This window comes from Lissotriton vulgaris, unplaced genomic scaffold, assembly GCF_964263255.1.
Source record: "Lissotriton vulgaris unplaced genomic scaffold, aLisVul1.2 SCAFFOLD_4288, whole genome shotgun sequence".
Taxonomy (NCBI): Eukaryota; Metazoa; Chordata; class Amphibia; order Caudata; family Salamandridae; genus Lissotriton; species Lissotriton vulgaris.
Window position 1 is genome coordinate 85,714 of NW_028255705.1, and position 16,708 is coordinate 102,421.

Sequence of the window (16,708 nt, forward strand, 5' to 3'; positions counted from 1 at the left end):
CTTCGCATTGACAAAGCTGCAGCTCGACTAGAAGCAGCTGCACCCTCTTGTACGGCACAAGGTGCTATTTACGATTATTTTTACAGGGCGGGACAAACACCAGGAGATCAAAATCACCACGAACAGTATGACCCTTACGCACTCCGCTGCTTGCGGAACTCCGCGTAGACCGCCAGAGTTTTCTTGTCACTTCGCAGAGTTCTTCACTGAGGAACTCCGCCTAGGCTTAATCTTATCATGAAAATATAGATATCAGTCATATGTTAAGAAACAAGGGTGAGTAGAAACCTTTTGGGTGGAGTAAAATTTAAGAAATTATTATTGTGATTTTTTTGACAATTAGTTGATTTTTGCAAGTACTAACACTTCTCTGTGTAAAGTAAAGACCTTGAGAGTTTTTAACTTTCAGATACTCAAATTGTGGATACTGTTGCAATTAAAAAAAATTCCAGGCCAGAAATTTCTTTGGAGGTAGCATGCGGGCAGCCTTAGTTATCCTGCAAGAGTTTCTTGATGAATCCTATTGCAACTACAATATGTGCTCTCTCATGTAAAGTCAGGTTGTTAGAAGCTTTTCTGCAACTCAAGAAATGCCTTACTTTTCACCTGGTGTGGATGCATTTCTCATGTTAAGTGACATCTCCTTTCCGAGTATTACGTTCTGGCTTTCCCCTCCTGTTTAAGGCTTTAGACCAGTGTGAATTCTCTCATGTGAAGTGACATTGTATTCGTGATTAAACCTTATCTGACATTCAGAACACACATAAGGCTTTTTTCTCCCGTGTGAGTTCGCTCATGTCAAGTGAGAAGTAATTTGTAACCAAAACTTTGCTTGCATTTCGAGCACTCATAAGGTTTTTCCCCAGAGTGGGATCTCTCATGAAGCATAACACTGTCTTTCAGATACAAGCTTTTATGGCATAAGGACTTTCTCCAGGGTGGAGTTTCTCATGGTGAGATATCGTTTTTCTCTGCAGATTTTCTGGCATTCAGAGAACTCATAAGGTTTTTCAACAGTATGGAGTCGCTTATGGTTAGTGAGGCTGTGCCTATCAAATAGGAATTTCTGGCTTTCACAGCATTGATGATGTTATTCCCCTGGGTGCGTCTGCTCATGTAGAGTGAGATTGAGTTTAAAATTGAAGCTTTTCTGGCATTCGGAGCACTGAATTATTTTGACAGTGTGTTTTCTTATGGCGCTTGTAACCATCTCTACCTCTGAATCTTTTCTGACATTTAGAGCACTGATAATTTTTTTCACCAGTGTGGATTCTCACATGTTCAGTGAGATGAGAATTTTGGCTGAAACATTTTTGGCATTCGGAGCACTGATATGGTTTTTCCCCAGTGTGGATTCTTATATGGTAAGTGAGACTGTTTTTTGCATTGAAACATTTGTGGCATTCAGAGCACTGATAAGGTTTTTCCCCAGTGTGGGTTCTTATATGATGAATGAGATTGATTTTTTGACTGAAACATTTGTGGCATTCAGAGCACTGATAAGGTTTTTCCCCAGTGTGGGTTCTTATATGCTGAGTGAGACTGCTTTTTTCACTGAAACATTTGTCGCATTCAGTGCACTGATAACGTTTTACCCAAGTGTGGGTCCTTGTATGTTTAGTGAGTCTTTTTTTGTCACTGAAACATTTCTGGCATTCAGAGCACTGATAAGGTTTTTCCCCAGTGTGGAATCTCACATGTGCAGTTAGAAGTGATTTAAGTTTGAAATATTTTGGGCATTCAGAGCACTGATAAGGTTTTTCCCCAGTGTGGGTTATTGTATGTTGAGAAAGACTTCTTTTGTCTTGGAAATATTTCTGGCATTCAGAGCACTGATAAGGGTTTTCCCCAGTGTGGGTTTTTATATGCTGTGTGAGATGGCTTTTTTCACTGAAACATTTCTGGCATTCAGAGCACTGATAAGGTTTTTCCCCAGTGTGGGTTTTTATATGCTGCGTGAGATGGCTTTTTTCACTGAAACATTTCTGGCATTCAGAGCACTGATAAGGTTGTTCCCCAGTGTGGAATCGCACATGTGCTTTTAGAAGTGATTTAAGTTGGAAATCTTTTGGGCATTCAGAGCACTGATATGGTTTTTCCCCAGTGTGGGTTCTTATATGCCGAGTGAGCCAGCTTCTTTCACTGAAACATTTGTGACATTCAGTGCACTGATAATGTTTTTCCCCAGTGTGGATTCTTATGTGCCGTGTGAGACTACTTTTTATACTGAAACATTTCTGGCATTCAGAGCACTGATAAGGGTGTTCCACAGAATGGGTTATTGCATGTCGAGAAAGGCTTTGTTTGTTACAAAACCTTTCCTGGCATTCAGAGCACTGATAAGGTTTTTCCCCAGTGTGGAATCTCAAATGTGCAGTTAGAAGTGATTTACGATTGAAATGCTTTGGGCATTCAGAGCACTGATAAGGGTTTTCCCCAGAGTGGATTCTTGTATGTTCAGTAAGTTTGCTTTTTTCAATGAAACATTTCTGGCATTCAGAGCACTGAAAAGGTTTATCCCCAGTGTGGGTTCTTCTATGCCGAGTGAGACTGTTTTTGTCAATGAAACATTTCTGGCACTCCGTGCACTGATAAGGTTTATCCCCAGTGTGGGTTCTTCTATGCCGACTGAGATTGTTTTTGTCACTGAAGCATTTCTGGCATTCAGAGCACTGGTAAGGTTTTTCACCAGAGTGGGTTATTACATGTCGAGAAAGACTTTGTTTGTTACAAAACCTTTCCTGGCATTCAGAGCACTGATAAGGGTTTTCCCCAGAGTGGATTCTCATATGTTCAGTGAAATAAGATTTACGGTTGAAACTTTTTTGGCATTCAGCGCACTGGTAACGTTTTTCCACAGAATGGGTTAATGCATGTCGATATAGACTCGGTTTGATACTAAACCTTTTCTGGCATTCAGAGCACTGATAAGGTTTTTCCCCAGTGTGGATTCTCATATGCTCAGTGAGATAAGATTTACGCCTGAAACTTTTTTGGCATACTTTGCACGGAGAGTGGTTTCCCCCAGTGTGGATTCTCATATGCTCAGTGAGATAAGATTTACGCCTGAAACTTTTTTGGCATACATTGCACTGAGAGTGGTTTTCCCCAGTGTGCATTCTGTCAAATTCTGTGCGATAAGATTTATGGCTGTATCTTTTTGGCACAGGTAACTTTTTTCACCAACTTCGGTTATTTTGCCTCGAGTGAGGTGAGTTTGAACACTGAATTTGTTTTCACACTCCGTGTTTTTATAAGGTGTATTCCTAGAGTTAATATCTCTACGTTTAGTTTTCTCTTGCTTATATGCCACGGTAAGAGTGAACCTGATTTTAGAGTCGGGTTTCTTTAGATAATGTTCAGCATTTATCCATAAAAGAAATTGTGTGTAATTTTCTTAACACTTGAATTGAGCAGAATATGTCGGGAAGCAGCCCTGTAACACCTGTTGAAATTTTTCTAGCAGATAATAGTGTTTAGGTAATAGCCTCTCCGGCAGCAACTTATTTTGTGACTGAAGTTTTTCTCAAATCTATTTGTATAGGTTCTTAGCAATGCAGAAATAAGGTGTTAGTCTGATATTTAATGATTAAACTGATAAGTACCTTTTTGCACTGACGTAATGGCAGTAACTGAGGGCGTTAGAACGGCACAGTACTATTGTGGATCATTAGTTGCAGAACATCAGTTCCTTTTACCCTTTCTATGTTTGGTGTAAGGTTAAAGTTTGTAGTTCTAAAGACGAGGATTTATTTACATTAGCTATAGTGCAACGGTGCTCCTTTAATGCATTTTTATATTTAACAATATTACATATCACTCCTGCACAACAGATAATGTTGAGGCGATTTACATAGAATTACAGAACAGTACACAATAAAATGGAAACAATCTGAGATGGTCATGAACACAATAAAGTGGTGAATTTTTAAGGTTTTTGCAAGGGAGCAGAGTGGGTCGAGGTGTTATATCCCGAGGCAGATAGTCTCAAACTTGCGTAACTGGTTAAAAACGGTTGTTGAACAAAGGTGATTTTCCAATCTTTTGGCTGTTAACGTGTCAGCTTCGGAGTCTTCTTTCAGTGTCTTTTCTTTGATGGTATCCAGAAGAATCCTTTTATTGTAACTTTCTTTTATGCAGTATGTGCTTCCTCTCTAGAATTACATGATGCTTTAGATGAACGTTATTCTGTCATGCTGAGGCAATTTGTCTTTCTGATAATATTTCAGATGAGGATGCTGAAGTGGTGTTTCTACATATTTCTGATATTGTGTGCACAGATATGGCTTTGCTCTGGGTTAATGAAATGCAAAATTAGAGACTTCACTTACAGGTATAGTACTTTCCTCGCCACACTTAGATTTTTGGAAATTGTTTAAACGTAGAATGCTTGATGTCCTTCAATTTTTCAAAATAATCCTTCTTATGGCACTGACATTCAGTTGCTTAGTGCTAAATCTTGCGTTCTTCGTCCGTAATTTCAATCACCTATAGTATTAAAATTAAATAGTTAATACATGTACATTTCCAAAAATATAATTTACAAGCCAAATCAAGGCACAATTTCGAAAATGTTGAGCTGTTCTTCAGACAGTGCAGAGTGTAGAATGGTAGCATGAGAGTACTTGGATGTAGGAGTGAGGATTTGTAGAATTTTCAGCATTTTATTAAGCTCACAAAGGATACATGTACCCTATGGAGTTGCAACAGAGAATCCCAAAGGCAGATATTAAAGTCATATGGACCGGCACCAAACAGATATTAAAAAATATACACTATTAATTAATTTGTAATGCAGATTTCTGGGACGCTAAGGACTCCGCCACGGACAACAGGCATTCTCCCCTGCCCTGAGTTACCACCTACTTGTATCTGCTATCCTGACTTTTGAGTTTTGGCCTCTGCCTCAAGCAAATCTATTGTGTGCTGCGAGGACTATGCCAGACCTATCCCTCTACTATGGCCCAGAGTATGAACTTAAGGGCAATGAAATGAAGGCGTACTTTCATGTGTTCATTTTATTCCACCTGATTATCAGTTGTTAGGTTTTTCTGCACCTGTATTTACTAGGTGCAGAAAATCAGGACACAATTTTTTTCCAGTCAGAAAAATTAGACTGAAAAGACGTATAAGACTCTGGGTGCTGTTTTCTTTACTAACTGGGGGAAAAACACAATTCTTCCCTCTGTTGGTGTTCACAGTCGTTGTCGGCCTATGATTCGGCATTGAGTGCAGAGCGTACCGATTAGAGCTGAGAGGCCGAGCCGAGGAGGAGTTAACAAGCAAGAGAAGCGGAGCCTGGGGCGACTGCCCGGGTTTGCTTTGTGACCGGTTCCCGCTCCCGAAGGTTTCTCCCGCTTCTCCCGTGTCCTGTTATACGGGTGCTTTAAGTTCGACGGATCTGCTTTGGGGGCAGGAACGGCCGCTGCCGGCCCTGCAGTGCTAAGGCACTGCTGGTGCTGCTGGTGCGGCAGCCACTGCAGGGGTCAAAGTAGCCTTGGCCTGCGGTGCTGCTGGTGCGGCGGCTGCTGCAGGGCACAGAGGAGCACAGAGGGCCCAGAGGAGCCTTGGCCTGCCGCCTGATTTTACATATTTACTAAGCATTGAGCAAAGCAGAACGGAGCCGAGGAGTGGAGTGAAGTGCCTACATCTGCTGTCTGTAGTGGGACTGGCTCTGGATCCCGCACTTGCTCCTCAATGATTGCCAGCATTCTCCCTTGTACTCTTGACAGCGATGAATAGCAACGAACAAGCAATGAACAGTGAGTGGTGGGTGACAAGTGGCAAGAGGTGTGTGGCGTATGGCAAATAGTTAAAGTTGATCAGTCCGTAAGTCGCTGAGCCATTGGAGTCTGTAATAAGTCTCTAATACAAAATCTGAGAAATTATTCAACGGGGAAAGTGACAATAGACTTTGACCCTGTTGAAGCACCCCTCAACCCCTGAATTACTCTGCATGCCTACACTACACTCCTACCAGGAGCCCGGATATTAATCAATCGATTAATTAATTAATTAAATAAGTAACCAGCAGTACCGGTGGATTCTGTACTGAGGTGTGCCTTGGGGGTATTTTCCCTTGGAGGTGTTTTTGTCCTACCAAAGCACCCTTTGGTCTTGTCACTGGCCCGTTTGATTCTCTGAAAGAAGCAAGGCTTCTTCGCCTTAGAGGGTGTATTATGAGGTCAGGAAAGGAGCGGCCACCTTTCCCTCCTATCAAAAGGAAAAGAAAAATACAACAAACACTAATATTAGATACGTTAAAATAAAACAGGCAGGTGACATACAGTCCTTTAAATCATCTAAGGTCCATACATTTGGGAAACTGGGAAAGCCGCCGTCAAAGTTTGATTTTATGAAAGATCCAACTGGTGCTATGCTAACATTGCTAACTGACCCATCTGATCTTCAAACTCCAATTAAACCACTGAGTAGAACAAATATTATATTCCCTAAGCAAGTAGTAAGTGAACCAGGCCACCCTGAGTCTGAAACTGAAGTCAAATGAATGTCAAATTCAACTAAGGACCAAGTCAACCACTAGGGCCAAATAACGGACCTAAAGATGTTAACTATTCCACTTACTGGTCGTTCACAACAAGAGGACCCAAAATGCACAAATCTAACAATGTGAGATACTCAGCAATTACTACCAACTAAGCAGCCAACGCCAATAGAAGAGCTAACGGTATAGGGGAACCGTCTAATTTGGGCCAAATTAATCAGCCAGAGCACGAAGCTCCAAATGAACTAAATGGTGGGGTGAAAACCATAACGGAAGCCAATACCCCACTGATATCGGATCTTACTCTGTCTAAAATAAATTCCGTTCAAAAAACTGGACCAGCCGAAATTTAATCAAAATAACGGATCTCAAATTAATAAGGACGAATACACAGCAATCCAGAAACTCTGCCTCGTTGGAGTACTCCATATCAAAAAGACGTTTTGAATAGTAGTCCACAATTCATTAATTCTTGGAACGAGGGACATGATTTTCAAGGACCACAAAAAGAGAAGTATAAGGGCCTATCATTCATAAATGGGCAACATCATAGCCCAGGTACTCAGGTACCTGGAAGTGGGAACGCGGGAGCAATTTGGGATTTATTCTTCAAAACCTCGCAATTAACTCTGGAAGCTTTAACATATCAGTCCAACAAAATTGAGGTCCAAATAGATCTCTTGAGCGCTATAGCATCCTCTGTTACCGGAATTGAGCAGAAGATAACAACGCAAAATAATCTAATAGTAAGGGCACAATCTCGGTCAATATCTACGTATGCAGAGTGTAGTTGTGCCCCACTAATTAACAAATTTGCTACCATTCCGGATATTTTAAAAACGATAATTGACAATGTAAAAGGGAATTTTCCTAATGTGGGAATTCAACCCATCAAGACCGACTGCCCCTCCAAAGATACAATAAAGTGTAAAGACAATACTGTTGATGTTAAAGAAAAAATAGATGATAAAATAAAAGATCAAGAAGTGATAAACCTATGCTCGACACAATCAACATTGACAGACGCAGCTCCAGAAGTTCATCTATCAAAAAGACAGAGGGAAAAACAACAGAAACCAAGAAATAAAACTTCTAAAAGTATAAAAAATACAAATGCATCAGATATAGTGAGATTGAACACTGGAAACAACCATGACCAAATATCATATTGTGAAGGTGAGGGTAAACAAATGTTACCAACAAAACCCTTTTACCCTCTATTTAATAAGGATCCATCGGAGGTACTAGCAGTTATGAAAAATAAATGCTTAAACAAGCAAGCTGATAGTATGGAAATAATAGAGAATGGGAAAATTCAGTCCTTAGAAATGCTGCAAGTGGAGGAAAGTAATAAACAGGTGGAAAATAAGCCATCACAATTGGAAACAAATAGAGCAAAGAGTGAGAGTATAAGAGAGGATGAAACGAATAGAGATTTGTTAAAAACCTGGAAGGATATTAAATTACCACAAGATCTGGGAACCGAAATGAAGCAGTTACATAAACATCGACAATCATAGTCTCAAACTGTTAGAATTCATAATGGAAGGTTAATTGAACATGCTCAAGGTGAAAATAGCCTGCAACAAATTAAATTAAAGAACCCAGATCAAAAAGAAGGAGTGGTGCAGGTAATTCTTACGCCGGAGTATAAATCTAGGGGTAATAATGATATCTTGACTCTTGGGAGCATATTAAAATTGTGTAATGCAGTACCCTCATTAAAGAAAATTAAATGTACCGACATAGAATCAATTCAATTCCTCATAATCAAGAATAATAATCGAGAATCAACATTAGTAATTTGGACATCTTCTACTGCCGCCAGCCTTATTATGCAAGAACATAATCTCTTTCAGGACTGGGGAACAAAAATAACTCTCCTGAAACCTTTCTATCCCAGCCCTTTTGTTTCAACAAAATCATAACCAAATGAGAACCGAGAATAATAAGAAATACTCAATATTTAAAACAAACATAGGTATGACCAACGGACATCTTTTAAAATAATGAGAGGAAAAAAATAGGAGAATTATTATTTGACACTGCCAAATTAGGTTGGCTAACAGCAGCCCTCCATAATGTCTGGCAGGAATGACATCTACAATCTGAAGTTCCTTTAAGGGGGCCAAGAATTATGAATGAAAGGGTCAGATTATGTTTGTGGGATATAAATGGCGTTTAAGCAAGGATTCAGAATAACCAATTAGCTACTTTGTGCTGTTTTCAAATCATTTGTTTACAGGACACTTGGGCTTTAGTTCCTTTTAGATTGGAAGGGTATAGGTTTATTACTCATTAGCTAAGAGAACAAGTAACTATGGCAGACCTTGTGGGGGTTTGGCTATTTTTTATATCAACTGAGCTAAAAATGGAAAGTGAAATGGACGTCCCAAGTCAAAAGGATGATCTAATTGCCAAAATACAATACAAGGAACAAAATATAATTAAATCTCTTGTAGTAATCAACATATATAATTACGCAGAACAATGGCGACCAATTTGATAATTATGATATTGCAGCAACTGGACAATGACACCCAAACTGAGATTATTATTACCGGGCCAAACTGAGATTATTATTACCGGGGATTATAACATGAATATGCTATGTTCTTACGATAGAGATGTTGAAATACAATGGCAAAATTACTTAGGGTCAATTCCAAGTTTTTCATCAACAATGGGTATGAGGGAACAAAAGAATGAAAAAATCGGCAAGACTCTTGTAAAAGAATTAGAAACCATAGGTCTAAGGGTGCTAAATGAGCAATTTCCCCAAGATTCGCCATCAGCATGGACTTTTCAAGCAGGGTATCATAGGTCTAGAATAGATTATACCACAGCATTGTTGAATCTATTTCATAGCATTTTGTCTTATCAAATAGAGGGAATATATATAAGAGACCACGATCAACAAATAATGGAGTTAAACCTAAATGGCCTAAGATTTAAAAACTATACAACACTTCCGGGAGAAATTATGAAAGTAAATTATAAGAAACTATATTGGTCAGATAACACCAAAGATTCTATTACAAACACTGCGCAGGCAATTGCTGATTTTCACTTCGAAGGATAATATTCGAATGCTGTCGAAAAATGGTCTCTCTTCACAAAGCAATTAATTACCAGTCAACCTCAATAATATGCTAATAAAGGTCAGTGGAGGAAAAAACACAGCATGTTCATTGGTGAAAATTTCGTTTGAAAGCCATCAATTAAAAAAAGGACGTAACAGAATCCTGAGATTGGTAAAAAAAGTTTGAAGTTAATTTAATTTACAGAGTAAAACTTAAAAAGATAAATAGAGGAGTAAGGAAAATGGTCTGGAAGGACAAAATGCAAGAAAAGCAATTGTTGTGGTAAAAAGCTCTATATGCTTGCAAAAGGAGTAAGTCAAAAGGCTTCTGGATTCTAGTAAACAAACTGAGTAGATCTAGTAGGAAATCTACTTCATCAACAGTAACTGAATCTGAATGGGTATCGTTCACAGATGTGCATTTGAATCCTACTCCTAACATGGCTGTGAATTCTACTGATTGGGCTATAAATGGAATAGGAGGAGAAAAGAATAATAACTCAATAGCGATAACAGAAAACCAAGTATGTAAATTAATAAAGAATCTGAGATCCAATGGTGCCCCAGGCCCACATGGGATTCCCGCTGTGTTGTATAAGGAGAAAGCATCATATTGGTCGAACTATCGAACAGCAGTATTTAATCATGCTCTCCAATCAAGAACCGTCCCTGAGGCATGGAAGAGATCTATCATTTCTCCTATATATAAAAGTTGGGACTGGTCCCTCCCATCCAATTACAGATTAATTACGCTCCAAGATATTGAAGCTAAATTAGTTGCATTGGTTCTACTTAAGGAGTTAATTGATTGGGCTAATGAAAACCATTTATTCCACCGAACCAATCAGGTTTTGTACACGGTCAAGGTACAACAACAAAAGTGTTAACACTGGGAATTTTAAAGGAAAAATATAAAACAAAAAACAGCCATTATATTTATGTTTAGTTGATTTTAAAGCTGCTTTGACTGCGTAAATAGGCAGATTTTATGGAGGAAACTGGATCGTTATGGCATTAGCTCCAGCCTTTTAAATGCAATGCAATTGTTATATACTGATACCTGGACAAGAGTCCCGCTAGGGAATGGTTCAAAGCTTTCGAGGAAAATTTTAAAAACTCACGGCTTAAAGCAAGGGTGTGTTTTAGCTCCATATTTATTTAATCTATTTTTATCAGACTTTACTCTTGCAATGAAAAATGAGTTAGCAGACTCACCAAAGCTGGCTGAGAAACAAATATCGAACTTATTATACGCTGATGACGTCGTCCTGCTAAGCCAAACAAGGGTAGGACTGCAGCAATTAATAAACAAAAAATCAATGTATTCAATTGAGAACAAAATGACAATAAACGAAACCAAAAACAAAATTAATGGAAGTCAGTACCAAGAATCGCAAGGGCAGCCAATACAAATGGTCACACAAAAAGCGAGAGCTAGAAAAAGTTCAATGTTATAAATATCTTGGGATACTGTTTGACGTGAAAGGATCTTTTTCATATCATAAAATGAAGATGAAGAAAAGAGCCAAAAGTCTACAAGGGGCTTTTCGCCTACTTTATAGCTTCTTGGGAGGCCCAACTTTTACCCCAATAATAAAAGTAATAAAAGCGAAATTGCTCCCGATGGAAGTGAAATACTCGTGGCTTGATGCCGCCCAGGCGGCGTGCTCCAGCCCTGAGACGCTGGCGCTGCTTTGCCAAAAGCATACCGAATTCTCGGATGAAGCCGGCTGTAAACTGTCCTTCCTTGGTAGAGAGGGTCGAGCGCGCAGCTTTGGGGAGGGTGACCGCCCGGGACGTACCCTTGCTAACCTCCTAAGTCCACCGCGCGCTGCCTCCTATATACCTGCTCTCAGTGACAGAGCCTGGACAGGACCACCTCTGAGGTAGATATTAAATCCCGTTTTCTCGACTTTTACTCTCACCTCTATTGTGCCAGCACTCCCTTGCCACTGGAGGAGTTCGATCAATATTTTGAGTCCTTCGCCCTCGTCTGGCTCGAAGACTACCATAGAATATTTCTTGAAGAGCCAGTCTCCAGGGAAGAAATATTGGCAGACATCAACAGCTTACCTAGCGACAAGGCCCCTGGCTTGGATGGCCTGCTTGCCTCGTTCTACAAATCGTTTGCTGACATCCTGGAACCGCATCTGGCGGCCATGTATAATGAGTCTTTCGACACCGGGCTATTCCCGCAGTCCCTGCGCGAAGCATTGATAAATTTGCTCCTTAACCCTAACAAGCCTGCCGACCGTCATGACTCCTACCGTCCTCATTCCCTAATAAACATAGATAATAAAAGCTTCGCCAAATCTCCCTGATCAATCTGGCTTCATACCTGGCAGGGCAACCTCACATAATCTTCGCACCATTTTCTCCGTCCTGCATCAAACTAACCCTAACTTGCTGGCAGTGGCCGCACTACTCGACACCACTAAGGCGTTCGATATCTTGGGGTGGCCGTTCCTGTTCAACATTCTACCGCGTATGGGTTTCGGCGCTCACTTTCTGCGTAATATCAAACTCCTTTACACCAGTCCCTCCGCACGTCTCCTCATTAATGGTCAGGTATCTGACCCGATCAACATTGCCTGCGGCACTCGCCAGGGGTGTCCGTTATCGCCCATGCTTTTTGCCATCGCCATGGAGTCCCTGGCTGCCAGGCTACGACAACACCATACACTCAGGGGCATTGGTTTCCCTTCCCGCTCTCTCCTGGTCTCAATGTATGCGGATGACATCACCCTATATGCTTGCCACCCCCAGGAAAATCTTAGCCCCCTGGTTCGGGAAATCATACATTTTGGCGGGCTTTCGGGCATCCAGATGAACTGGAGTAAGTCGGTCCTATTTCCCCTGACTGATGCTACTGTTCCCTTGACACCGGACTTTCCATTTGTGTGGGCATCCGGCCCCACGCGCTATTTGGGCATCTGGTTAAGTAGGGATTTGGATGAATTGTGGACGTAGAACTTAAGGCGGGCTGCTGATTGGCTTGAATCGAGAATCCCTTCGTGGAGCCGACTGCCGCTATCCTTGGCTGGCCGTATCGTCATAGCAAAAATGGTGGTCCTGCCTAAATTCCTCTAACTCTTCTTGAACATACCTATCCCCCTCACCTCTCATTTCTTTCGCAAACTTCGCTCTCTAGTCATTTTGCTTATTTGGGCATGTGAACAACCCAGGGTGGCCTACGATATCCTCACCCTCCCTATGTCTGCTGGTGGGATGGGTGCGCCTGACTTTCGGATCTACGCCTGGACTCAACCCACCCCATGGAATTGACATTTTGGAGGCCGACTGGTTGTAATCAAACCAAAAAGTTGTCCCTGAATTACCGGCTCCGCCTGATCCACTTCAAGTACTTGCACAGACTGTACCGCACCCCAGTGAGGCTCCACCGGTTCGGGCTCACCCCTGGAGATACTTGTATGTGTTGCGCTGCTCCCGCCGCAGACTTTGCCCATTAGCTTGGCTCTGCTCCAAGGACTCTGAGTTCTGGCAGGCGGTGTGCTCCACCGTCTCTGACATCACCGGTGCTGCAGTGCGCCCAGACCCTCCCCTGTGCATTCTTGGCTTTGTTAAGTTTTGCCCTGATGCTTCCCACCGCCTGATTTCGATGCTTTTGGTCCTCGCCAGACGTAGGGTGGCCATGTGTTGGGGTCGGCGGCCTGCTCCTAGGGTCGAGAGTTGGTTGGAGGATGCATCTCAATGCCAGACTTCTCTCTGAAATTTGGGATTTAATGCCTGCCAGGTCCCGACCTGTCGACATTTGGGCCCCCCTGGTGGTCTATCTCCTTTCCCGCTCCCACCCCAGCGCCGCTACCTCTACTGTGCTCCCCGCCGGCCCTGGGTCCGCAGCGGCCGCCTGTGTTGGTTAGTGAATGCTCCCACCTCCCCTATTTCCCATCAGGGCCCCTGCTGCTTTAGACTTTCATCTGTTATTGTGCTTCTATGCGTGCTTCCCCTTGGGAGGCTGTAGCCCTGGACTGTGGTTCTGTGACTTTGACATTCCTGGTTTTACTGAATTGCTGTAAACGTAACGCAATTGCAACTCAATGTCTGTATTGTAATTTAACTTGCTACCGCGTGCGGCGGTTCTGCACGGTGTATTGTGTCTGCCATGTTGATATTCCTTAATAAAGGTTTTTGAAAATAAAAAAATGTCACTTTTAAAAGACAAAGAACTGTTTATTAAGAGATCCCACGCATGGATGTTGGTCCAGGAATATACAAGTCTTAAGGTCCAACCATATTTAGAAATACCATGGTCTCTACAAACCAAAAACACCTTTATGAAAGCACGATCCGGCAACTTACCTATCTTAAAACATGTAGTGCCCTGGTTGAGATCATCTAAGATGACAATGCAACCTATAGGACAAAAGTATTTTGCATTTTGTTTGTGTATGTGCTCTAATGATGGCGGAAAGAAAACGATATTTGAAAAACTGCTTCATTGGCAGAGGTGTTCGTATCTGCAGACATGCCATGGTAGTTTTTTTTAGACCATCGAATATTAAAATGAACGCCAATTTTACAACATTTTTAATACTAGTTAAAAAGAAGTTGGATACTTGAGAGTTGCCCACAGGAAATTTAGAAGTCTAAGATAATTAAGGACGTCATTTAAGAATATTTTTATATCACACATCAATTACAGAAATATTAATTGACACAATTTATATTAAGTCCTGGAAAGATGACGATCTGATGTAATGTCTATAAATTGTGTTTATGTTATTTAAGAAAACTAATTTGGATTTTTTGAAATTTTAAAATTGTTGGTCTGTATTTAAATTGGTGTGTTTCCTTTAAGAATGCAGTAATTGTACGATTTTTGTTAATCATGCAAATAAAATTTACCTTACTCCCTCTGTTAGAAAATGCTTTCCCCTTCCCTCCCCTGCTTCACCTATCTCCCCCAACCAACCACATGCATATATCTACCACCTGCTTAAAGAAAGTGGTAAATAAAAGCAGAAAAACACTATGAAATAGTGAATGGCATGTGGTTTGACAGGCAGAAGAATCTGTTCCTCGTGGCAACTGCCCAGTCCATGGCGTCAAACTTGTAAATGGACGTTACTGGGGTAAATCCACCACAAAGTAAAAAAACAACAATTACATGAGATTTTTCTGCCACCCCAGCACTGTGCAACCTCTAACAAGGGACTATGAGAGGTCTTGGACCGGTCCTGTGACCTGGAGGGTCACACCAAGTGTGTCCTTATTTAAGGCAGAGGACTGTCATGGGTTTAACAGCTAGAGCGGTTGTGGCAATGGAGCCTATTGTAAGAATCAATAGCCTAATGTGATCTTTGCATCATGGTCAGTGGATTGGTGTCCTACTGACACACACATGTAATGCTCCATTTCTATACCTGTGCCTAAACTTTGCGCTAACATCATGTGCGTGTTTAGGGTGTTGGTGTGCGTAGGTTAAATGCAATGTGAGAGTGCGACAGAGTAAACCGCTAGTCTAAGGGACACCCCCCACCACCACCCTCAAGACTCTCCCAATAGTTCAAGGCAGAAAATAATACTCTACGACAACGTGATTGTTGAGGCCCAGTTGGACGATTGTGTGCTGCCAACCGGGCCGTTCAAGGCTGCATTTGCCAAACTCCTAACACAACAGGGTCTGAATCTACTGGCTTCCTGGAAAGCCTGAGTTGGGTTTTTAGTGGCTGAATTCCTGACTACTCTGTGTCAGAGGCCCATGAGGGACTACACTTACTCAAGTGTCGAACACCCTGTCTGAGCTTACCCCTGTGGTCCACCCGGCCACAGTGTGGGCTCAATTGCTGACGGTCGGGCCTCCAGAGGAGCTGCACTTACCGACAGGCCTAGTGTGACTGCTACCTTGGGACTGCTGATCTTCAGGCAACTGTAAAGAAAAGACAGAGTGGGTGCCCTACTGAATGCAGCCCTACACCCAGGACAAAAGCACTCCACAAAAGCCTGCTGGTGGGTCACTGCTCTCTCGAGTCTTCGGGCATGCCATTCAAGTGCCGGGAAACAGGAAAGAGACCCAGACAAGACTTTCTCATCCTGTGAAAGGGTAAAATGCTTACAACAGAACATACACGCATTGGGGTGACTGGAGTGACAGAACTGCACCTATACTATATTCATGATACTCCAAAATGCTCTTAGAGGGTAAGGGGGTATCAGAACCGGACGCACCTGTCTGCAGCACATGGTAGTTCGGCATGCCTGCACTATCTTTTCAGCCAGACTGTCCATAAAGTTGATTTTAGGTTTAAAGCATGTTATTAAGCATTCACAAAAGAAAGGACAAACAGTTGACACATGGGAGCAAGCATCCGATACAGTCATATAATAGCGCACCAGCGCGTTAGGATCCTGTAAAAGCAGTGTACATTCAGATGCAATAGCTGGTGCGTATGCTACCACAAGGTGCTCCAAAGTGAACAAACCCCCCAACTCCCTACCTCCTCGAACCAAACCATGCCCCTTCCCCCCACCCCCGTCCAGTGCCCCAATGCAACACCCACCCACCCCTCCAAAGACCGCTCCCTTCTCTCCCATGCCCTCACATCTAGGCTCGTAGGCCTTCCAAGTCTGCCAATGTAGTCAGCCTCAACAGGCGGAGATATCTGGGGCACGTAAGCTCTGTAAATTCCCCCACAAGCAATGAGTGAGACGGTTGCCATAGTTCATTAAATTGTTCCACCTCTCCTGCCACCATGAGCGACAATTTTTCCATTCCCAGGACATGCCATAGTCTATACAACCATCCTGTGATGGAGGGAAGTGTGGTAGTGCGCCAGTGAATAAGTATATTTTGAACAGCAGAACCCAGTGCTATCGCAATATGCCTCCCTCTACGCGGCTTCAGAGGATACATCAGTCCGAAATGAGTTTTTTGTCTGAGGTGCGTGTTACAAGCCATTTCTCATATGGTAAAAGCCGACTCTCGAGTCTGTGGTTGCAGTGCCCAGTGACGCACCTGCATATAGCGCAACCGTTCCACCTCCGGCAACTGATATTCTTTCCTGAGTTCCGGGAACGGGATTATGCCCTCCGGGCCATACAAATGAAAAAGAGCCCTGCACCGGGCCATTCGCCAACGTGTAAAGGCCCCTGGTTCCATG

General features: G+C 42.2%; 1 long non-coding RNA gene across 1 annotated transcript in view; it reads right to left on the reverse strand.

Annotated features, from left to right (window-relative positions):
• Window positions 1–3,911: 3,911 nt before the first annotated feature.
• The window catches only part of LOC147659031 (uncharacterized), a 64,483-nt gene continuing 51,686 nt past the window's right edge, over window positions 3,912–16,708 (reverse strand). Inside the window, exon 3 of the long non-coding RNA XR_015307333.1 lies at window positions 3,912–4,488. This is a non-coding gene — a long non-coding RNA (uncharacterized LOC147659031). The remainder of the gene's footprint in view (window positions 4,489–16,708) is intronic.